The 25264-nt window shown below is 41.7% G+C and overlaps 1 protein-coding gene across 6 annotated transcripts in view; it reads left to right on the top strand.

Moving 5' to 3' along the window:
• TAFA2 (TAFA chemokine like family member 2) overlaps positions 1 to 25264 on the top strand; it is a 356990-nt gene that overhangs the window by 286370 nt on the left and 45356 nt on the right. The window contains exon 3 of one of the 6 annotated variants that reach the window (XR_016441774.1): positions 10109 to 10203. The exons of the other annotated variants lie outside the window; for them this stretch is intronic. The gene's annotated coding sequence lies outside the window, so the exon portion shown is untranslated. The remainder of the gene's footprint in view (positions 1 to 10108; positions 10204 to 25264) is intronic. 6 annotated transcript variants of the gene reach the window in all.

The raw sequence follows: 25264 nt of genomic DNA, 5'->3' as shown, positions 1-25264 counted from the left end.
CCTTGTGAGTTTCCTTCTACAAAGTATTTTTCACTTTCCCTTGGCCTGCTGATTTTTTTTTTTTTTTTCAATTTCCTTGAAGAATAGCTAGTTTTCTTCCCTGGCCATTCAGGTTCAGTTCTTAGATTCTGTCTAGATACTTATTGATTCATCATGCCTGTGGCTTAGAAACTTGCTATTTATATGGAATCAATAATGCAGAGGGAAGTTTGTAGCAGGGGAGATCATTCTAAAAGAGGGGATTTCACAGGACTAGACATGTGCCTTGTTAGCCATTTTTTTTCTAAAGGCCTAAGTTAAGTTTGTCCCCTGACTCTGCACTTCAAAGAGTTTGCCTGGGGCTCTACAGAAAGAAGCTGAAACTTAAAATTAAGATCTTTCTTTCAGAGGGTGTGCTGGCTTCTGGAACATTCTACAAAGTTTCTCCTAATAGTGGTGGTAAATTCTCCTAACAATGTTGGTACAGTAGAGACTTCCTGAAAAGAAAGAGTTGTTTAGGAAAAAAACAAACACACAAACAAGTATATCAATAAATAAAAGATATAATGTAGTTTGAATTAAACCAGGTATGTTTATGCATATGTGCATTTTGTGGGGAGGATATTGAAAGATGGAGTTAATATATGGGGTTCTGGTTTTATTGACAAATCTTCTGGGTGCATCTACACAAGATGCTTTACTGCTTGTTAGACTAATCTAATATGCAGTAGAGAGTCACCATCTACATATGCACAGCAATTGCCATGTAGTAAATTAGTCTAATGCACCATTTTCTTGTACCTGTAGATACAGGTACTAGAAATTGGTGTATTAAACTAAAGTGTTGAAGCTTACGTGTAGACACCGACTGGGAGCAAATTGCTCCTACTCAGCCTAGACAGCACAGGGGCCACAGGGGTGAGAAGAGCAGTCTTGACTCGGTGGGACACTGCCTGTAAGCCATGTGGAGATTGGAACCCATCCTGATCACCACAGGACAGGTAGAACTGTCCTGGATTTTGGGTCCTGAACTCCATGTAGCTGGGAGGCAGTGGCCTGACAGCCAGAACAGCTGTCCCTTGCCCAATGGAGATTGAGACCAGCCCCCATGCCCCCTGCCTACCTGAGGCTGGCACCTGGGGAGCCTGGATCTCCCCCTGGCTGCTCCTCTAGACTGAATTGCTCCTTTCAGGAGCAAATTTAATCCTGACAGGCACATGTTCATGTGTGTAAGAAGGTAGTTTAATATACCCACATTTTCTGTGCAGAAAATTCAGGTGCATTAGTTGTACATGTAGATACACCCATTGAAGAGGAAAATGTAGAATAAAGCTGCAAAATGGAATATAACCTACAGTAATATACATTATGGAAGTAGAGAAACTTAAGAAAACATACTCAACATTAGTTCAGGTAAACAGGCTATCCAGAAAATAACAACAAAAACAAGAACAACCTGAACGATTTTTAAAGAAGTGGAAATGCAGTACTTGAGAGGTTTAAGCCTGGGGGGAATTTGAATGCTATTTCAAATTATGATACCATATTTTGAATTAGATAGTCTTCTTTTTAGTATAATACCCAGAACCCTATGGTACATGATGGGAGTGTAATATCAATTCTCAGACTGAGAGCAAAATATTTTGCCATACCAGGGAAGTTTGTACAGCAGTATTGTCACAAGTACAGCACGACCTCATGTAACACCATTAGCAATGAAAAAAAAAGTTTCTGAATTGTTCATATTCTATATCTATATACATGGGCTGATCCAGGATTTTGAAAAGCTGGGTGAAGATGGTGTGGCACATCATCACCTTTAACACAAAACTTTTTTCTAGATACAAATAAACTAGAAGTTTTAGAAAGGTGTTAAGTGGCTGCAATATATTATTCAATTTAGAATTAAAGGAAAAACAATTATAACTATTGGAATGTGCACTAGTTTGTTAGATTGTATATGAAGTTTAAAAAAGCCACAAGATGGTAAACCAAAAATACTTAAGTAGTCCAAAGCTATTGCTTCATTAATCCTACTGTCATTCTAGATTAAAAGTACATCTCATATTCAGACTCATAAAACAAAATCTAACCTTCTTGAGCATTTCAACAGTGCTTCCAGTACTTCACTGTCAGTAATTTCTACACCTGTATTAATATTACCACACCTGAGTTAAGGTTTTTAGCTTGAGCTAAAAATAATCTGTGAAACAGAAGAGAGACATTACCAGGAATGGCTAAGAGAAAGCAAATTTCAGAAGAAAGGATAATTTTAAATAGTGGAATATTAAGATCATTAAAAAGGTTAGAGGGTCATTAGTATCTGTGGAGTAGAGAGAGATTAGTAGGTAACAGGAGGTGATAATGAGCCATGAAGTCAATTGACTCTCAGCAGCTGCCTGAATAGAAATGCTGCTGCCCTTCCCAGCAGTTGGTTTAAAGTTTGGGTGGAGGCGGTATCAGAGGGATGTGTAATAGCACCACTCCACCCCCCTGTATCTGCCCCAGTCTATATAACATACTCTGGTTTAATCAGCGCATTGGTGTTACAGTGTACATGCTGCCCATTCAAACAAGAGGTGTTCATGGCTATCCTTAAATAATACTGGTAATCTTGCAAGGTACTACCCTTAGTTTATTCTTCCATTTTTGAGAAGAGAGTAAGAAAGTTATAAAGGGCACAAACCTTCAGGTTCCTTGATTTCTCTTAGTTTTGCTCTTATCTAGTTTGTAGCAGAAGTACTGCAATAATTGCACTAGCTGGAGACCTTCAAGTAAAGAACAATGGTAAGGTGCCTGTATTGACTCTTTCAGTTCTTTAAGCAACATTTGACTCCACTGACTACAAAAGTTCATTTATCCATTGTAACTCCTTGTTGAGTTAAACATTACATCCCCCTCTTCCCCCCCCCCCCCCATATTAACAGTTTCCAGAAGATATTTTGGGACCGTTACTCATCTACCTATTGAGAAGTTTTGTTTTGGGTTCTATAGTGTTTTATAAATGGTGTGTTATAAACCAGTCCTGTTTTACAAATAGGGGAGCTAAAACAGAAATTAAGGCCCAAATCCACAAAGGTCATTGAGTGGCTAAACTCAACTGGGGGAAAATCCATATTCATATATTAGCCATCTGTATAGGACTTACCATAGATTCAGAGAAAATTAGTGTTGGAAGGGATATCAGGAGGTCATCTAGTCCAACCCCCTGCTCAAAGCAGAACCATCCCCAACTAGATCATTCCAGCCAAGGCTTTGTCTAGCCGGGTCTTAAAAACTTCCAAGGATGGAGATTCCATAACCTCTCTAGTTAACTTGTTCCAGTGTTTTACTGCACCCCCTAGTGAGAGAGCTTTTTTTAATATCCAACCTAAACCTCCCTTGCTGCAACTTGAGAGCATTGCTCCTTGTTCTGTCATCGCTGACAACATTCCAGCTCCATCCTCTTTAGAATTACCCTTCAGGTAATTAAAGGCTGCTATCAAATCCCCTGGAGTCATCTCTTCTGCTGGCTAAATAAGTCCAGTTCCCTCAGCCTCTCCTCAGAAGGCATGTTCCCCATCCCACTAACCATTTGCATTGCCCTCAGCTGAACTTTCTCCAACTTGTCCACATCCTGTCTATATGGGACAAAGGAGGGGGCAAAACTGGATGAAGTACTCCAGATTTGGCCTCACCAGTGCAGAATAGAGAGGAATAATTACTTTCCCTCATCTGCTGGCAACGCTCCTACTGATGCAGCTCAGTATTCTGTTAGCCTTCTTTGCAACAAAGGCACACTGCTTACTCATATCCAGCTTATTATCCACTGTAACCCCCAGATCATATTCTGCAGAGCTGCTGCTTAGCCAGTTGGTTCCAAGCCTATCCCTTTGCACTTCTCCTGATTGAACCTCATGACATTTCTTTTGGCCCAATCCTCCAATTTGTTTAGGTCACTCTGCATCCTAACTCTACCCTCCAGCATATCTAATATATCCCCCAGCTTGGTGTCATCTGTGAATTTATCGAGGGTGCATTCCATCTCATCTTCCAGATTTTTAATGAAGATATTGAACAAAACTGGCCCCAAGGCAACCCATGGGGCACTCTACAGGCTGCCAGCTAGACCTCAAGCCAATGATCGCTGTCTGTTGAGCTCAACAATCCAGGCAGCTTTATATCCACCAGGCAATCCATTCAACCAACCCATACTTCCTCAGCTAGCTTGCAAGAATGCTTCCAGAGGCCCTATCAAAAATGTTGCAAAAATCCAGGTATATCATGTCCACTGCTTTTCCCATATCCACAGAGCCGGTTATTTTATCATGGAAAGCAATCAGGTTGGTCAGGCATGACTTGCCCTTGGTTGATCCATGCTGATTGTTCCTAATCACCTTCTTCTCCTCCAAGTGTTTAGAAATGGATTCCTTGAACCATGATTTTTCTGGGGACTGAGGTGAAGATGACTGGTCTGTAATTTCCTGGATCCTCTTTCTTCCCTTTCTTAACTATGGGCATTATATTTGCTCATTTTCAATTGTCCAGGACCTCTCCTGATCGCCATGAATATTCAAAGATAATGGCTAATGGCTCTGCAATACATCAGCCAACTCCCTCAGCACCCTCGGAGGCACAGTATTCAGCCCCATGGACTTGTACACATCCAGCTTTTCTAAATAGTTCCATATCTGTTCTTTTGCCATTTTTGGCTGCTCACCTCCTCCCCAAACTCTGCTGCCACGTTGCGGTACTCTTGGAGCTAACCTTCCCTGTGAAGACTGAGATAACAAAAAAGCAAAACATTGAGTACTTCAGCCTCTTCCTCATCATGTGTTACTAGGTTGCCTCCCTCATTCAGTAAGGGACCCCCACTTTCCCTGATCTTACTCTTATTACTGACATACTTGTAGAAACCCTTCTTGTTACCTTTCACATCCCTTGCTAGCTGCCACTCCAATTTTATGCCAAATTCAGCTGCCTAAATCACACAAAGCAAAACAAAATTAGTTGTGCTATAGTGGCTCAAAAAACTCAAGTGCTCAAATTCATTTGGTGACCATAGTTCAGACTGTAATGAAGTTTTAATGAAAATTAATGAAGGCTTCTGTGCATGCTTGGCACCTGGCTCCTGTCTAAATTCCATGATCCAGGTAGGAGGCAGAATGATGCCTGAACTCTACCTAAATCCCCAGAAAGGTCTGATAAGGAGTGCCCAAACTAACCAGTAGACACTTTCACTCAAACACAGAACAGGAGGAGAAATAGGAGAGGAAGTGGCTGCTGGTGGTATTCTGATAATTAATTTTAGGATGATTTCTCTTTTTATCCAATGACTAATGTAAAAACATATAAACATCCTAAAGGGTTCCCTTTCCCACCCTCCAGTTGCAAAAACTAAGCACTTGCACACATGCAGTGAGTCTGTTCTGATGCACTGGAAATCCAGTACATTAGAGTAGACTTGATTAATTGAGCCTGCTGGAGCACATAAAGTGGCATGTCCAGTGCTACGTCAGGTACAGGTGTATAAGCGGTGCAGCATCTGTCAGCGCTGAGAAAATGGTGGGTGGTGCGCTTTGAACTAAAACACATTTGATATTCTTTAGCTCAAAGTGCAGTGCTGCCATTTTCTCAGTTCTGACATGTGCTGCACTGCTTATACACCTCCACCCGACGCAGGGCCAGGCATTTTTAATTAGTGAGGCTCACTAATTAAAAGCACCCTGTGCTGTGTTGGGAGCACAGGTAAAAATGCCCTGAGTTTCTGTTAAGCTCTCTTTTTACTTTTGTTCTGGTCCTATGACTCCTAAATTCTTGGCTGCACACTGGCCAGCTTTAACAGGAGCAGGGGAAAGTAATGACATCGTGAGTCTAGTACATAGCCTAGTATTTAGGACATCTTGGGGGATGTGGCTTTGAATGGCCTCAGAGAGGCCAGAATCCAAGTCTCTGTTTTTCTGGATGAGTGCTCTAAACAGTAGGTAAGCACCATATTTCTTTGCATGCCACACCCCCGCAAGTAAGACATGCAACATGTTTCTGGAAGGCAGAATGTAGAAAAAAATCTTGTTCCATGGTCATGGCTGACTTTGTGACATAAAGTAAGTCCTCCTTAAAAAACAGACGCCCAAGAAGTATGGCATCCCAGGAGACAGTCTGGGTGAAGCAGCAGGAACGTTGTAGTGTACAGGACAGCAAAACAGCAACAAAGCTAAGTAGCAGCTGTGCTGAAAAGGACCTGACAGTTACAGTGGGCAATAAGTTGAATGTAAGTCAATAGTGTGCCCTTGTTGAGAAGACTAGTGACATACTGGGCTGCATTAATAGGAGCATTGCCAGCAGATCAAGGGAAGTGATTTTCCCCCTCTATTCGGCACTGTTGAGGCCACTTTTGGAGTACTGTTCCCAGTTTTGGGACCCCTGCTACACAAAGGATGTGGACAAATTGGAGAGAGTCCAGTAGAAGGCAACAAAAATGGTGAGGAGGCTGGAGCACATAACTTCTGAGGAGAGTCTGCAAGAACTAGGCTTATTTAGTCTGCAGAAGAAAGACATGCCCCCCCGAGTAAGGTGACACCAGTCACCCATGGCAGACCATGCCATGGGAACAGCAGCGAGGGCCTTTTTAAATCCCTAAATCAGGTAAGAATCTCTCCCCCACTCCTTTCCCCCACATGCTGGGTGTCCTCTCCCTTCCTCTCTCTGCTCAGCAGCAACTTTTATTCACCCCCTCCCCAGCCTACATATGCTGCTTTCCCTACTGCCTCTGGCTGACCCAGAGGTGAGGGAAGACCCAGAGTCATTCCTGCCCCAGTCAAGTCATGCTGTGTGGGGACTAGTGCCCATCTGCAGACAGTAGCAGTGGTGGCAGGAGGTTTTTTCTTCTCCCTGAGTCTGCTCCTGGGTTGGCGAGGAACACTCAGGGGTATCAGGCAGGGAAGGGGAACCCACCCGCCATGGCTAAGCCCAGCTCCTTCCACAGTCTGTCTGGAGCTCTCCCTGCCCCTGGGACAGCTAGAGACAGTGGGCACAGCAGTAGTAGTGGGCAGGACATGAAGAGGAATTGGAGGGAGGGAACATGCCACTGAGCATGGGGGAGATGGAAGGGAAGTGTGGTGCTGAGACAGGGCAGGGATTCTTACCTGGTTTGGGGACTTAAAAAAAGCCCTGGCTGCTTCTCTTATGACATGGTTCAGAAGGGAGGTGAGCCTGCTTCACCCCAAAAGCTATATGTCCATTTCAGGAGACCCCAATTGCCCTTTACTAGTCCTCAGTTACTCTTACCATTGTGGTAGCTGAGATTCACTGAAGTACTTGAATAACAGTCTCTAAATATAGAAGTATTAGGTAACTGGAAGCAGGATATTCTAAGTGACTTTTTATTCTGGAATTTAACTTCTATCTCATTTAGGACAGCCTAGCTGCATCCAGATGAGTGTGGCTGTTTGTTTTGCCAGGGACAAGTAGCAGTGCGGGCAGTGAACGCTGCTGCCACATATACCACCCGACTTTTTTTTGGCACAAGTTTTGGTGTGGCAAAGTAGCAGTGCAGGGTGCAGTGCTGCAAACAGGTCTGAGGTGCCACATACTGCACGTCCGCACTCGTCTGGATGATGTTAATACAGACTCTTTTCTCCATTCATGTCGAGGCAGTAATTTTTGGAAGTGTGGACCAATTGGAGCAGAATCTTTTGTACGAGCTCCTGATTCAGTATTTTATATTTGGCTAGGTACAGACATTTAAAAAGGTGGAGGTGGAACTGATCTAAGTTATGTGGTTTTCTGTGAGTAGCGTAGTTTAGATCATTAGCAAACAAAACACCCATTTGTCCTTTGGTGGGGTGGGAGGGCAAAATTGAGACCAGCTTCTGCCATTTTTAAACCAGTCTGTGTGTGCTGAACTTCTGTTCTGTTACAGTATGGATCTGTTTTGTGTTCTGAACTCCTGTTCTGTTGTGGGTATAGGCTGTTTTCTGATCACTTATACCAGTAAACAAGTAATGTCTATGCTTGGCTTTTGTGCCATTGGCCACATGCCCTGAATCAGTGCAGGTCACATTTATGAAATAAAATAAAATAAAAATAAATATCTATTTAGGAAATATGTAAAAGACATTTCTCAGAAATTGTGCAAATAAATGTATAAACTGTGAGCTGTAGTACTGAAGACAAGAAAAACAGTCTTTTTCTCTCTGTCATATCTTGAAGTCTGTTCGGAAACGTGCTGTTGCTTCTTGCTGAGCTGAGATTTTTGGCATAGGGCCCATCAAGTGTGTTTGTTTGTGTGTGTATGTGTGCGCGCACGCGAGCGAGAGAGAGAGAGAGAAAAAAGTCTGTCTGTCAAATGTTCTTTTCAGTGCTTGAGAGCTGGATTGGTCTTTTCCTGTGAAATCATATAATTAGTAATCTTGAATCTCAGTCTGTCGGAATATCAGTTAATTTTCAGAATGTCTTCACACTTTACTGTATCATTTGCTTAAAATGTTTGGTAATAACTGAGGAAGCAATTGTCCTTTTACCCCTTGCAGTCTTTATAAACTGCTCTCATTATGGGCTCAGTTGAGCATCTTGTGCACAGGTCTGTGTGGTGGGTAGTGTCAAGCTGCACCATCCTCAAGGAAGTACAGATTAGTTAATTTGATTAGATTAGTTACAAGAAGCAAAACATCTCCATGCGGGGAACTATACAAACCACGTTTCACTGCTTTAAGGCATTGAATATTTGGTCACTTCTGCTACTTAGCACAGAAGAAAATAACAGGACCCTGGCTACACCTCTTCCCACCCCCATTCCACTGTATTTTTCTAGCCTGAACATTTCGAGCTACTTTTGAGCAGGTTTGAATTCTTCCAGGTGCATCAGAGGTAAATCTGCTGTCTTTAGGGTTTTACAAATGTGAAAAGGCTCCTTCCTCTTTATCCAGTAATGACGTAAATAATCACCCCCACAACCCTTGCCTCTGAGCTGTACATAGATCATTCTTATATACTAAGCTATGGTGTCAGGCAGTGTTGTCTTCAAACACCCTGTTAACTCCATGCAGGATTCTTCCCATACCAGATGCAGTGTAACTTAGTTGGACTAGCACTTTGTAGACTAGACTAATACTATGTAGACAGTAGTTTGATGGTCTGGAAAATACACATTTTTTAAACTGTAGATGACTTACAAAGACAACTGTGTATCTCTATTCAAACAGGGAGTCATTGAAAATAACTAAAACTGTCTTGAGTTTTCTCTACTTGTAGAATTTCTGTCTTTAGTTATAGTTTCCTAGTGGATCCTCATCTGCCATAAAAACAAAGAGAAGATTGTTTGAGTTGGCTTACCAGTGCCAAAGGACTGATTGAATAAAATTAGCCTGAATAAGGCCCGGAGGATAAAGTCAGATGGCTGAAAACTCCAGGTCCAAGAGTTTCTACATGAAGTGCTCCATCTGTGGTTTTATGTTTTGTAAAGATTGTGTGCCCAGCTGGGGCCAAGCCAGTTTGCTGTGATATTCCAACAAGTGTTTTTCTCACTTGACTCTGAAGACTCAATATTGTCCTCCATTTCGGTACATAGATGGTGCTCTGGAAATACGTAAGGCTTGATTTCACTGGGTCATTAGTGAGCTGCTCTCAGGGGACTGTTTACATTATAGTTTTCCTTGATTTTTTTCCAAGGGTTGGGGGGGAACGTCTTCCCGCACAGATGGCTACAACTGGTGCCTGGCAGACGAACTGACGGATGAGATTCTTATCTGGCACCAGGCAGCAAAGCAGGCTTGGCAATGCGATTATGTCAAACCATTATTTTGTTCTGTTTTTAAAGGCTACTGGAGAAGTTGTTGGTGCCCTGTGTCATATGAGCTCTGCTTGCCATCCTTCATCCAAGTGGACTAAGTGGGTTAATTGCATGGTAGAGGGAGCTCTTCGAGCATAGTTGGGCTAACATCTGTAGGATAATCACTTATCAAGAATTACTGTTATGGTTTTTGCACCACTCTCCATGGAAACAGTAAGCTGCCTCCAAGAAGAAAGGTAGTGGTGCCCTGCTAGAGATATGTAGGTTCTACTGTATATACGTTACTTGCCTTTGCTTATGGGTACCAGTTAAAAAGGTATTCAAATAAGCCAAGTATTTTCTCCTTTGTTTTTCTTGAAGATTCACATGAATACATGTCCCATGAAGCAAGAACATATACCATCTTAAGGGACTGTGAGGAAAAAAGATGGTGCTGTATATTAAAGTCACTAAAAGTAAGCAACTCGTTGTAAATATAAGTAGAGTACTTGAATACTTTACCTGTGATGGCCTTCTCTGCTTCATGACAATGATAAGAAACATAGAAACCTAGCACAACTTGCAGATTCATTGCAGGGCCATGATAGTAGTTTTAATATATTTGAAAGGCTCCCATAAAGAAGAGAGAGGACAACTATTCTCCCTCACTGAAGAGGGAAGGGCATGACGTGATAGTTTAAATCACAGTAAAGATGATACTGCATGAACAACTTGCTTACTCTTAGAACAATAAGGCAGTGGAATAGATTGTCCAAAGAAATTGTGGCATCTCCTTCACTGGAGGTTTTCAAGAGGGGACTGGATAATGATTGAACAGGGATGTTTATGAATAGCATTTTTGCATTTGTACAAACTGTACAGATAACTCTTGCAATCCCTTGTGACCCTATGATTTTTATAATCTTTTCAGTTTTCCAGAAGGTCAGTTTTAAAACCTTATGTCTCTAGGAGGAAAGTATGTGTCCTTGGAACATAAGACTGACAGAAACCCCTTGGATCAGTCAATATCCCCTTGGATCAGTCCCCGTTATTCACATTATCACAGTTATCCAGTGCCTCTTAAATAGTGTCCATTCCAAACCCTCACACAGTTGCAAGGCAAAATCCAGGAAAACTAGGAGCACACTTCAAGTGAAAGCAGGGAAAACAAGGTCACTCTATCACAGGGTGCCGTGATGTACAGGAACAAGAAAGGATTTTGTACTTGATGGCATTTGTTACATCAAGTATTATGGAGGTTTCCAGCAGTATCTTTTGTAGCAGTTGGCCTGTCATGCTAGACAATTTTGATTGACCATTTTGATTCAGTGCAGTAATTCTTATGTTCCATTTCTTACAATATTTTTTAATATGTGCCACTCTAGGGTTGTTAATCAAACTTTTTAATGTGAGAGGTTACCTTGAGAGTCTGTGTAAATTTCTTAGGCAGCTATTTTTGGTTGCATGATCTTAGAAACAAGGTTTTCTAAGACTTATGTAAATGTTATTTGTTCCTCCCCTTCCTATGTTGTTTTCTTTTCTAAATGCTTGGTAATGCTAATGGATTTAATTTATTAGGTGCACTGGAGTAACACTCTAAACAAATACTAGCACCATGAAGAATCAAGATGATTTTATCGTATCTTTCAACCCTCTTAATTCCCAGTTCTGAGACCCATTTTAGCCTACTAAAAGCCTACTAATTTATACCAGCTTGTGATTGCCGGGGATCGTGCTTTCCCTGTTAAAAAAATCCAAAATTCTCTGATTAAAAACCCCCAAATCTCTGTTTTTCCACAATTAAAATAAACGCCACCATATATGTGTGTGCATCAATAGAACACAATGTTTTATTGATATTTTTACAATTTTAAAGCGCATTTGAAGCCTACCAGTGCCTCAATCATTATAATAAAATAAATTCTAGATACTTATTTATTTTGGCATTTCATTTTTTTTTTATCATAAAAAATCAGAGCTCCCCCTGCCTCCCTTGCTCACCAGGACATGAGTCCAGTTGCAGCTTCCTGCCGCTGCTTTGTAGTGCTGAGTAGCCAAGGCAACCAATCAGAGCGCGAATAAAACATTACAGACAGAAACACTAAGGCTTTTATAATATTATAGTGTGTGTGTGTATGTGTATGTGTGTGTATTAATAACATGTATGACTGAAGCAGCTGTTTTATTATATATGGGAAACAGAGAACATCTATGGGGAAAGTACCTGAATACTGCATACATTTACATATGGCATGCACCTTTCCCCCCGAAAATTAGTTGAGGAAATTGCAGTACGTGTTTTAAATGAAGTAATGTGGAGAGCAGAGAATACAATTCTGTGGGAGCCAAACAGCCCAACTCTGCTTCTTGAATTCGATGGGCACCACGTCCTGAGGCTAGTGGGTTAACAGAACAGCCACAGTTCTTGCTCTTCTCCCTTCCTCCTACAATACAATACTCTTTCCAACATAGTATGAAATGGTGCACAGGGCAACACACAGTTAATTTATTTTTCTTACAGCTTCCATAGTGTTTCTATCTGTGTTATTTGGAAAACGATGCAGTTTGAGTGCTATAACTATTTTGCTTCAAAAGAGATTTCACTACCATGATATGCCTTATTGACACCATTGAGGACGTGGAATTACAGTTTTGTGTAGAACTGATTTTTTTTCTCCCCACTTTATTGAAAAATCAGGAAAAGTATTTTGTGTTGACTAAAATATTTTGTTCAATGCAAAATGGAACATGCACTTTTACATTTAGGCTTATGAACGATTTTTAAAACCTTTTAAAAGTAGAGTCTTCAAATATAAAAATATTGGTCTGCAAAAAAATGGGAAAAGTTTTTTGTTTTAAAAATGTTGAAACAAAATGTTTCTGTGTTCTGGGGTTTTTTCCTTTTTGCTACTAAAGGTTGGCTGAATTTGACTTCAATTTGCTAATATAACTAAACTTCCATAATATCCCTAATTTTTATACCACACACAGTAATGCAAAAAAACTCAAAACCCATTAGTTGTCACTCCAGATATTGTCACAAGCCACTTAAAGTCAACAACCTAAGCAATCTCTGCTGAATAAATATACCACTTGGTGTCACAATTATTGAATGATGTTCCAAGATTGTGTCAGTGAGCAGACAATCATTTGCAAAGTAATTTGGCTTGTTGGAGAAATATGTAAAGATATACAACAGCAAAAAATTATATGTTTTTTATAATTGTCAGATATGCTTGTCAGAGCCTTATTCAGCCCCTGAGATTTTAAGGTACTGCCAGATCCTGAATGTAGCTTGCCTAGGACTGTGCATCTTGTGATTGTGAAACATATTAAAAAGACACAAAAATTACTAAAAGGATCCGAGTGCTGAAGCTCATGTGTGATTCCATGGAAAGTGGGAGGAATGGGAGTTTCAGGGCCTTAAGTCCTCCCAGCTCTTTTGTGCCCCTTCTGTCTTCAATTCGTTAGTATATATTTTTTAACATGGCATAACTATTGTGGGCTTTACTTCATTTTTTATGTTAGACATTAAATAAATGTCACAATTGGACTTAATGTAACGTCAAAAAGAGAGTAAGGAACAAACAGCAGTCTCTCCAAATTTAGAACAGAGGCACTGCTATTTGTGAAGTGACTGAAATGCCAGAAAACATCTTGTGGAAACACAGGGCAAAAATCAAATTCAGAATGAAAATAGTTTTTTATTGCTTAATGTCACCTTGTGAACCACTTAATCACCATGTGCCACTTCTTGGTATACAGTGTTTGTTGTTGTCCAGGCCACTTAGTATCACAGGACTTTGTCAGTACTTGTGCAGTTGACCTGATATGGGCTTGGCTGCAAAGTCATTGCCCAAAAACAGAATTTTTGAAGAAATAAATGATTCATTGTAAAAATATGTAGCTCAAATGTGAAGTCCAAAGTTGCCTTATTCATAGATGCAGTGTCATAACTCTGGAGCAAGTATTGCACCAATCTTTTCAGTCAACCTTCATAGAAACTGGGCTATCATTATGTCCAAGGCTTTGCAGCTATTAGGGTGAACAGTCCAGTCATAATCAGTGTTCTACATCTTTTCTTGTCAATGGAAAATTCAGATTGTGTCAGTAGCAGACTTTTCATTGATTTTAGTGAACTTCAGATCAGGCAATGAATGGCTATCTTCAGTAAAGTTGATTTCAATATGAATGAATAGGTGTGTTTCCATAGCTTTGATTAATTCAAATACAGTTTTCTCCTTTGCTGCTTCCCTTGGGTGAGCACAACACAAAGAAGTTGAAATCAAGCATAGGAAAGAATTGTTGAGTACTTTACTTTTTGCAAATCTTTATTTGTCACTTAACAGAGGCGGTCTGGTTGGAAACCTTGGCTCAGCCACAGATTTGTGTTTTATTTTACATTGTGGCCTAGCAGCTACTAGATTTTTTTTATTAAATTGTCTATAAACCTATGAAACCAGAGGGGTTTATTTTGTAATTTTGCAGGGCTATTCATATCCTTCCTATCTAGAATGACACACTGAGACTGACGTGACATATTGAAATTGCTGAAGTGTAGAGGAAAGATAACCTACATTTGTTTTCTCTGTCAATCAGTATGAACAAAGCAAACATTCTATGTATGAAAAAAAACCCATTGCTTTCTCTGGTCACTTAATAATAACATGTCGATTTAGGGCCTGAGCTGGCAGACATTATAGTGAAAGTACAATTTTTGTTTATTTTCCTCCTATCAATAAAAAGTCAGACTTCTTTAGTCATTATGAGTGAAGAGTATTGAATAATCACTCAGTGAAAACCGAGCAAGAATGTGGCAGATTGGTAATTTGCTGAATATGGCATGGAAACCTCATTTCTCACACAAATCACTGCATTATAGTCCTTAGCATAACTATAATACCAACAGTTTGAAATAAATAGGAACTACTTATATGAGTAAAGGTTTGAAGTACAAGATCACCACAATAAGTCAAATAGGATGTTTTGCCCATTAGGAGTCAGGGAAGCCTGACTTCATTTTAGATACTGGAATGAAATTTCACAGAAAAAATGAAGTTTCTACTTCCCCCCCACCTGCCCCCCAGTTTTGTTCATGTCACTTGCTGTTGCCTCTTATTTTAGCTAAGCCCCGATTCTATAATTAGCCTGCAAAATTTGTATACAAGCTGAGATTCATACACTGTGATCATTTTGCATTAAGCTGATGTGCACTTCTAGGCAAGATTATATGGTCTTGAAGATAGGGATTGTCTTCTAGTCTGTGTCTAGATAGCAGGCATGTCTACACAAGATGTTTACTGTGCAGTTGACTAATTAATTGTGCAGTAAATATTTTGGCATCTACACATATGCCTCTATTAGGGTCCACAAAACTAATAAACTCCATAGCAGGATAGTACTTATAAATACAAATACTACCCTGCTGCAGAGTTTTTCACACACAGCAGCGCACATGTAAACGCTGCCTGAGCTGGCCATGCGCCTCAGCCAGCCACCTGCCAGCCTGGGATGTTCTAACTGGGCTCCACATGCTGCACATAAATAAACTCCAAAGCAATATACTCAGGAGTTTTTTGCTTCTGGGTGCACATTCAAATGGCATATCTGGGAGCAAAGAACTTTGGAGTAATAAGCTCCAGAGTTTATTCACATGCATGAATCACATGTGTAGACATACCTAGTACCTAGCATAATGGGAACCAGACTTGACTGGATCTGAAGATGTCTCTGTAATACAAATAAGTGATAATAATAATGCAGAATGAAGTTCAGTAGGTCACCTGTTCTCATTTGTAATATATGTGATTTGCATATTACATCTTCACAATGACATTCGCTAATCCAGAGTGTTAATGATGGACATAAAAAAACCACAAAATGTATGTTTTTGCCATAAAATGCATGCATGCAAATCCTAATGATATCACTTTCATCTGACCTTTGTGAAAAACTAACTTTTCAAAGATACATGACTTTCTTGCATGTGTAAGCAGGATGGTGTAGAAAGTATACATATCTTTAAAGACCATTATTAAATAAATTGTTACCTAACCTTATTTGCATGCACATCTTTAACTGTAAAGGCAAATTAATTGTCATTCCGGGTACAATTATTTCTGCTTTCCATATAGCACTTTAATGTTACATAGTATTGTAATGTATTTCAGAATTCTTATATGTAATTACTAGAGAAACATTTCATGCTATGTATACGCACATACTGCAGGACCTAATTATGCAATACTCACTTACCTGGGTTATCATTCTTGTCTTCAATAAGGATTAGTCACATTAGTAAAATTTGCAGGATTAAGTCCTTATGCTAGACTTCTGAATCATGATTGTCTGAAGAATTCCACTAATGACATTCAGATTCCAAAACATCTTTAGAAAAGCAAGGCATATGCTTTGAAGTCTATGCTATGAGAAGAGACAATCCCAAATATGAATCTCATAAAATATTATCTCAGTTTGGAATGGTTCAATGGTTTAATAAGGTTAATTTGTATTAGGTTGAGGGAAATCCTTTATCTACTGCATAGAAGCTTTCACTTCACATGAATGTGACAGATATTGTACTTACTGCACTGAAACTTAATTATTTGATAGCACAAGGCACTGAAATCCCTCCATTTCCTTGCAAGGAATATTCACAGTAAATTCTAGATGGTAAACAGAAACCAGAGGATAGTTGTCTTAGATTTTTATTGTGCTTAAATGCTGTATTAATATTTTCTGAAGAGTTTTATTTTTGTTTACCCTCCCCCCAAAATTAGACAAACTTCACTAAAGAGTCTGCAACACTAACAAGGGCATTTAATTAATTTTTAGCCCTAATCCAGTCTTCACATATTACAATGGCCTCTGAAATGCCTTTCCATTCCATTCATAAATTTAAATGACTGTTACATTTAATTAGATTACTTTGGCATAAAAGTCTTAAAAATACCCCATTTTCTCTCTCTAATGACCACAAAGTGAGAAATTAGCTGCCTTTGAAAAGTTTTTGTTTCAGCACAATTTTTTTTCCTCAAAGCATTTTACAGCAAACTAAATCCACTAACTAGCTTGCATTTTAGATGACTATTGGTGCATGTAGGTGATGCTTTATTTCTGCTTAGAAGGTGTAATACGGAGTCTCAAGAGAGCCAGTCAAGCTGTGTAAAACTATTAAAGAGAAGAGTGAAGAGACAAACAAAATTTCAGAATCAATGAGACAAATCAGAATACAAATAAGGTCTTAAATCTAATGGAAAGAAAAATAAGCAGGAACACATTCACAACTTGTCAGTAAATTTACTTTCCTTTACAGATTCAGTGTCAGATTTTCAGTGCATCTTATGTCAAGACCAGTAAAAGAATTTGTGTTAGCATGTGACAGTATGAAATGCATAATTACCTATTATAATAAAATTAACATATTTTTTTCAGAAAGGGTATCTAATAGAATAAATATGCTATATAAAGATATATAGCATTATATAATATATATACTTAATACTGTGGTATGATATATACTCTTGTATATAGTACTATACTTTATATAAGAAATATTATGTCCAGAAAAACAATATGATTCTTTGAACCAGTATTAACTCATTTAATTGTTTGCAAAGGGATTTAAAGTAATTTTCACTCTGACTACTTTACACGAAAAAGCCTACAAATATCTGCTCAAAAAAGAATTGGGTACTGGTATAACATAACTCACTAAATTTTCATAATGGTGCCTGTTGATTAATGTAAACAACATCCTTCTCCATTGATTTAAAAATATGTTAAAACTTGTAAAATAAATAAATGCATACTGAAGTGCAGTATTTCAAAAGTTGAAATCTCTTGAACTTCTGATTTGATGGATCAAATGTCAGTGTGCCACAATATGACTGACTCAGTTTGGATCAGTCACATGGTGTTAATTTCTTTGTAACATGGATGATATGATAGAACATAATCCAACCTGACACACAGTATTGTGCTAAAACAGAAATTTAAAGAAACTGATCAAAATGTTCAAAAAGTGTTCAGCTGGCTTTGCATTAGTGAAAAATCTATCCTTTCTTGAATGTTATATTGTAAACAGTAGCTTCTGTTTCTCCGCTTTAAAAGCCAGATTGCGAGATGCCCATAAGCAGCTGCATGGGCAGAGAGACAATGAAGTCATTATACAGGGACTGTTTACAATAGTTGTCCTTGCACTCTTGAGGTGCATCCAGGCAAGCGTGCACATGAGATATGCAGTGCTGCAGACCCCTCTGTGATGATGTACACCACACATGCTGCACATGTAGGTGTTCCCTACACTACTAATTTGCAGTGCAGAGTTCTTTTTTGACACAGTCAAAAAAACCTGCACCTAAAAAAAGTGGGGTGGTGCAGTGGTGGCAGTGTGTGCTGCCTGAAACTGGAACCTGGCTAGCCTGAGCCATGCTCTAGCTGCTGGCCAGGCTCCCTGCTGCTGGATCACCACAGATACTGGCCCCAGCCTTCCCTACCCAACCTGGGGCAATGTGCCATGCACAAAAGCATATGTGCACATATTGTACCACTGATGTTTGTCCCTGGGGAAATGCATGTTCCTACTCATGGGGGTGCGCCCTAGGAACAGACATTCAGAATGCTGGAGCCTGAATTGATTCAACCTTTGCAGGTTAGCCTAACCTGGCTAGGCTGAAACAGTTTGTAACAGGACAAACATTCTCTCTGGACTGAGGAAATGCAGGCACATGCCTACAGTTTCTCAGTCCAGGTGCTGGGGGGGGCATGGCCAGACCAGGCTGAACTGGCCAGGGTAGGGTTTAATTCTCCCCTCTCTGTCACATTGGCAGGGACCCAAGCTGGGTCTTTTGGGTGCTCCCTCCTCACTGCTGCAAAAGTGAGGCACCATGGCTCTTGAGGGAGAGGGGCGCATGGAGGAGAGTTAGTCTCCCTTCTACCCCCACTGGTTGTTGGGTCTGCCCACTGTCACCACCATGCTTGCTCCCTGCTATAGGTCCCTGCTGTCTCGTCCGCCTCTGTCATTGCCCCCTCCCACCAAAGGGGCTCTGCTTGGCTGTGCCTTCGCCCCACTGCTGCAGTGGGAGGGGGAAGGGCCTTTGCTGGGGACAGCAGCCCCTGTCATAATGTTGGGGAGTGCAAGCCCCTTCCTGGCAGGATGGAGCATATGGTGCTGGACACTGCCCCAAGCACAGACAAAATACACCTGGCAGAATACATTATCCGGCAGAATATGCCACCTCCTGCTGGGAGCAGACTGGCCCCGAGCTCAGACCGAGTTTGTCTGCTGCTCAGTCTGCAGCCACCACTTGGTCTGCTCTTGGGGCCAGCCCCCTCCCAGTAGGGGGGTGCTTATTCCGCCGGATACTGCCCTGAATGCAGACCGAGCAACGGCTGCAGCAGGGCCAGGCAGACCCAGCTGTGGTGCCCCTGGGGGCAGAGTGGGGAACCCCATTCCCTGGCCCCCCCCAGTGGTACTGCAGGCAGTGTCTGGCCCCTCCCCCACCCCTACCCAGCCACTAGAGCCGTGACAGAGAAGCTACGGTGAATGAGACAGCAGCCCCAGTCCCCAGAGCCTCTTCCCAGTGGCGGCTGTGCTGCAGGGCTGACAGAGCTTCTGCAGAGTGTGATGGCACTGGGGGTGGGGCTTGCAGGGCTCTGGCCCTCTGAAAGCTAGTGCTGCCATGTGCACCTCCCGCCCCCTGCCCCCCCAATTCTGCCAGCCTGCAACACAGCACCCTGCTGGGAAGGGGCTTGCACTGGCCAAAATTATGACAGGGGCTGCTGGTCCCAACAAAGGCCCTGCCCCCTTCTGCTGCAGTGGCAGGGCTGGGGCATGGCCAGACAGGGCCCCTTGTGGAGTATGGGGGCACGGTTATTTCTCCTCCCTCTGGCATCTGGTAGAGGGAGCAGCAGGGGGCCTATTCCATGGCAGGGAGTGAGCACAGTGATGACAGCAGGCAGACCCGGCTGCCAGTGGGGGTAGAGGGAGTCTGCCCTCACTGCTGCAGCAGTGGGGCACCATGGCCCCTGAGGCAGAGGGGAACCATGGTGTCCCACTGCTGCAGCAGTGAGGGGGAAGAGTCCAGCAGACTCAGCTCAGGTCCCTGCCAGTGAGAGAGAGTGGGGAATTAACCCCCTCCCTGACCAGACTCCTGCACCTGCGTGTTTCCGCTCAGGCTGGGAAGCAGAGGGGCAGGGCCAGCCCTGCTGGGGTGGAGCAGAGTACTCAGCCCAGAGAGCATGCCAGGATGCTGGGGGAGTCTGATTTAACTTAAACCAGGAAGGGATCTAGAACAGACATTGAATAAAACTGGTCGAGCCAAATTAGTTACTACAGTCAACCAAGTTTGTCTCAAACCAGTTTCAGCCATTTTTAAACTGGTTTATGTGTACTGAATATCTGTTCTGTTATAGCTTTAAACCAGTTTCTGATCATTTCAACCAGTTTATGTGTAATGTCTGTCCCTAGTCTTGGAGGTGTTAGAATTTGCCTGTTCTTGCTCCTGATCTTCCTACAGAGAAAGACCTGAAGGACAGACAGGGAGTCTTGCTTCCTCCTCTTGCACCCATTGCTTCACATGCTTATTTTGCATGCTTCTTTCTCATCTAAAGTGCCTCTAACTTTGGATGCCCAGCCACTGGGACTGTAGATGTCCATCTACAGAGACCCTGAAGTCAAACTGCATAGGCCTTGTGTGAATTCATGTATTTATTTTTTAGATGTTTATCCTGTGCTATCTGAAAGGCTCATGGTAGCTAAGACTTAGGTCTGGTTTACAGTTTACCTCTCTAAGGATATGTGATAGTTGAAGCACATAGAACACAAGCTTTGTAAAAGGCTTTATAAAGCAATTACTCTTTAATTTAAAGAGGAAAAGAAAAATGAAAATCTAAATAGAATAATAAAACATTGACCTGCTGTTCCGATCTCAGTTTTCTTAGCTCTCTGGAGCGTTCTTTGGAATTTGGTTCAGGGTCTTTCAAGAGGTCAGAGTCCTTCCTCTGTCCCTGAACTCCTGCACGTGGAAGAGGGTGCTGGAGTCTCTCTCTCCCTCTCTCTCTCTTCTCTGGAACAGCCAGTAAGAGACACTTTTAAAGTTTGAAAATTCTGTTCTCCTTTATCAGCTGACTGCCCTGTCTTCCCCCTCATCAGATCAGGATCTCCACACAGTTGACCCTTTACCAAGTTACCAGCTTACCTTGAAAGAATGGTCCTTCTGGGTGGTAGACAACTGTTTGTCCAAGCGTGCTTCTATGATTAGAGGATCATCCCATTTTTATGACTCTTCACTGTAAGCCCCTGACATGATTGATGAAATATGTGCTCCACCTAGGGAGGAAAAACTGCCATCATACCTGTAGGCTGGGGGGTGAACTTCTAAGCACCACGGAGGCAGAAGGAGATCTTGGAGTCACTGTTGACTCCAGGATGAACATGAGTCATCAATGTGATGAAGTAGTCAGCAGAGCCAATCGCACCTTGTGCATCTGTAGGTGCGTCACAAACAGGTCCAGGGAGGTGATTCTGCCTCTCTATGTGCCACTGGTCAGGCCGCAGCTGGAGTACTGTGTCCAATTCTGGACGCTGCAGTTCAAGCAGGATGCAGACAACCTGGAGAGGGTCCAAAGAAGAGCCACTTGTCTAATTGGAGGCCTCCAGGGAAGGCCTTATGATGAAAGGCTAAGGGACCTTAACCTTTTCAGCCTCTTCAAGAGAAGGTTGAGCCCTCTCTCTCTTTGTCTGCCTTCTTTTTTCAAGAGAAGGTTGAACCTTGTGGCGGCATATAAGTTCATAAGGGGGGAGCAACACAAAGTAGGCGATGATCTGTTTAGCAGGCCACCCCCTGCAATAACAAGAAACAATGGCCATAAGCTATTTGAGAGTAGGTTTAGACTGGGCATTAGAAAAAAGTTCTTCACAATCAGGGTTGCCAGGATCTGAAATGGGCTTCCAAGGGGGTTGGTGTTTGCCCCATCCTTGGGGGTCTTAAAGAGGAGACTGGATAGGCACCTTGCTGGGATCACATGATCCCAGGTTTGGTGACCCTTTTCTTGCCTGCCAGGGGCAGGGCTTGGCTAGATGGCCCACTGAGGTCCCTTCCAACCCTGGAATCTATGAATCTAGAATATCAGTCCAACATGGATATAAAAACACAGCAGAGAAGGCAGACAAATTCCACATTTAAAATATCAAAGATATATATCTTTGATATTTTATATATATATATATATATATATCTATATATCTATATATCTATATATAGGGAATTCATACTCTGGAATTCATCCATTATACATAGGAAGATGCTCCAAGTAATTAAAGGGGCCAAAGCTTAACATTCACGATCCAAGCTGATAAGTAGTGGCTGCTCAATCAAAGGAAGGTTGTATTACAGTGGTTACAGGTTCTTATATAGTGGAATATCATGCAAGGAAGGGACAGAAGGTTAGAACAACCTGTGAAAAAAACCCAGTCCTGTAGAACCATGAAGAAAGCCTCCTCAAATTTTTATTAATTTATTTTTCCATTTTAGGTATCTTTGTATGGATATAGTAACCCTGGTGTTTGTGACAGACAGGGAAGCGAGAGAGTCTGTGTTCCTGGTACATACTATATTTACTTGAATACAGGATAAGGTTTCCCCCCTAATCAGCATTGAGAAAAAAGCACCCCATCTTATATTTGCATACAGGGAAACCTCATTAGATACAGTATCTATTATTAAACTGCTGCCAAAAGCAGCATGTACTCAGTAATGAAAATCAAAAGAAATTAAATTAAATGCAGACAACACTGATTGTGATTATAAAACACATGGCCCATATTTGGTAGACATATTAAAGGGAACCTTTTTTCTATTACAAAAGAACTAAAAGAAACTACATTAACACAAAACTTGACAACCTCCACCTACAACAGTAGCTTGCTCTTATTATACCCCTTTTCACCATTAATGCACTAACCTCTCCTAAAACTCTCCAACCCAGGAAGGAGTAATAATTTTCACTCTGTCTCTTTGCCCTTTTGGAAGAAACACTGCTGTGCCTCTTTCCTCCATCTCATCTCTGCCTTCTCTTTTCCCATCTTGGCAGCCTCTTGATCCACATAATATTTCCATACATAACTCCTAACACTCTGTTCTGGTGAAAGCCAGCCAGTCCCTTGAATAACAGTGGGTTTCTCACCTTCCATATCGCTACCATTACACAAAGTAGTATGGTTCTCAGTCTCTGTGGGTTTATACACATGCTTCAGGAATGGGAGTGGGTGCTTTAATTAGAGTGGCTCTGTGAGCTGCTCTAATTAAAGTGCCTGGAGCTTCACATGTATCAGCGTCCTGGCACTGAAACATGGCAGTTGGGGTGCTTTAAATAAAGCTCTTCCAACAAGCTTTAGTTAAAGTGCCCCCGCCACCATTTTTCAGCATGGGAATGCTGATACATGTCATATTGGAATCTGCTGGAGTATGGTAATTACGTGATTGATTGAGCCTGCTCCAATGTGCTCTAATTACAGTGTGCTGAAGCAGCCTCGCAGTCCTTTGGGTATTAACCCATACAACACCATTTCATACATTAAGTCACAGTTCCTATCGATTGTCCGAAAAAAAATGACACAGTCCCTCTCGGGGCAATCTTTCCTTCCATTTCGGCTACTGTGTATAAATTAGAAATCTCTAACACTTTCTTTTCAAGCTCCATCACCATCCATTGCAGTCTCCCTTCTACAATCACTTGCACTTGCCACACTTCCACTTCCTTACATTTGAGCAAAATTGCGACACTAGCTACTTGGTTTGCAGCCAACCCTGATCATCACAATGGTCCCCATCCCCATATCTTTTCAAAACGCTTGTAATCCCTCTGTCATGGGATTCTATACTCCTGCAAACATATTATGCCTGCCTCTACCCCACTCATTATTGGCATAATCTTATCCCACCTCTTCCTTGATAACACACCTCTGACATTTATAGATGCAATACATAAAGTCATGCTTATCCATTTAAATTGCATATCTCTACCACCTTACAAGTCTTCTATGTTGCCGCTTGATGCCATTGGCTCTAATCCTCCCCCTCTTTGCATCCCTATAGTCTTTGACAGTTATTTTATTGCTTTAACATTTAAGAAAGATCCCCTTTTCCCCTCTCCTGCACCTTTAAGCTTCTCCCCTCAGCTTTCCCCTCTTCATTTGACCTAGGCCAAATTAGCTCCAGTGAGTTTTTTATCAATCTCTCTCTCTCCCCCTCTCTCTCTTTGTCTGCCTTCTTTTTTCTAAACTTCATAGAATGTGATTTTTTTCTTTTCCCAATTGACTCTTCGTCTTTCTCCTGCTCTATCCTTACTCCACCTTATTCTTCCTGTATTGTTCTCTCCTCTTTCTCTTCGCTCTCATCTGTCTCAGAGTCACTTGTTCCACTTGTCTTTCCTTGTCTTCCCTCTTCTGTTGCCAGCTGCACCACTTTGCCTACTGAATTTCACTCTCTTCCTTCCTGGCTCTTCCTTTTTGTGGTAGCTCCTCCACTGCATACATTCTGAATTAACATCTTCTTCTTATCCTTTCCTGTCTCTGCTGCTCCTCTATATATCTAGCTTTATTTGAGAAGGACCATAGGCATCAGTACTGTAAGAGTCCCTCTTTCCTGCAGATAACATGCTCCAGTATTTCTTGGCACTACACCACCCTGTGTCCTTTCCCTTCATATCTGTAGCGTATAGTATACCAGCAATATGTGGCCAGTAAGGCTGTGCAAAACAGCATCATTCCATTTTGACTTCCATTTCAACAGGACAGTGCTGTTTTGAGTTTCATTTGTTTCCAAACCACTGCTCTGTTTCCTTTCGTTGAAACTGTTTCACTGTTTCAACGATTCGGCCATAAGCTATAATGGGGAAGCATGAAACTGCCTATAACTTTCTTGCCTGATTCAGATAAAACTTGCAGGGATGGTAATCCCTTCTGAGGCCATGAAGATTGCCAAGTTTCAAGGAGATAGATTTAAGGGTTTCTGGGATAGATTTAGGGGTTTCACCTCATGCTGCTGACAAGCAAAACTCGTGACATGGGTTGGTGACACTGTGTGTGTGTTAAGGCGTGCCTTCACTGGTGCTGGGGCCTCTACATGACATGGTAGTGTGCCCCAAATGAGGCTTCCTCCTCCCCTACAGTCTCAGTCTGGTCCACTACTTTAAATAACAACAGGTAGAAAAAATAACTTAGTGAGCACTAGCACAGTAGCACCAGCAGCATCTCAGGCAGCCAAACTGTGACACAGCCTTTCTTTCATCTCCTGCAGGAGCTTTTTCTCCAGCAGCTGCCAGAGAACTCTTCCTGCCAGCCCCAGCCCTGGGGCTTAGATGTGCCCAGGGCCCTGTGTCCTTCCAGTCAGGTGCTAGGGGTGTTGGTCTAAGGACATGGAACTGGCTGACAAGGTCCTTTCCATTAGGTCAGTCTAATCTGGTATGTTTTAGCAGATGAACAGAAATATATCTTAGCAAGCTTTTGGGCTGAAAAACCCTTTGTCAGACTGA

Source organism: Crocodylus siamensis, chromosome 4, assembly GCF_052110815.1.
Source record: "Crocodylus siamensis isolate JL-2025a chromosome 4, ASM5211081v1, whole genome shotgun sequence".
Classification (NCBI taxonomy): domain Eukaryota; kingdom Metazoa; phylum Chordata; order Crocodylia; family Crocodylidae; genus Crocodylus; species Crocodylus siamensis.
The sequence above is the reverse complement of the archived record's forward strand: the minus strand, read 5'-3'. Positions and strand labels throughout refer to the sequence as shown.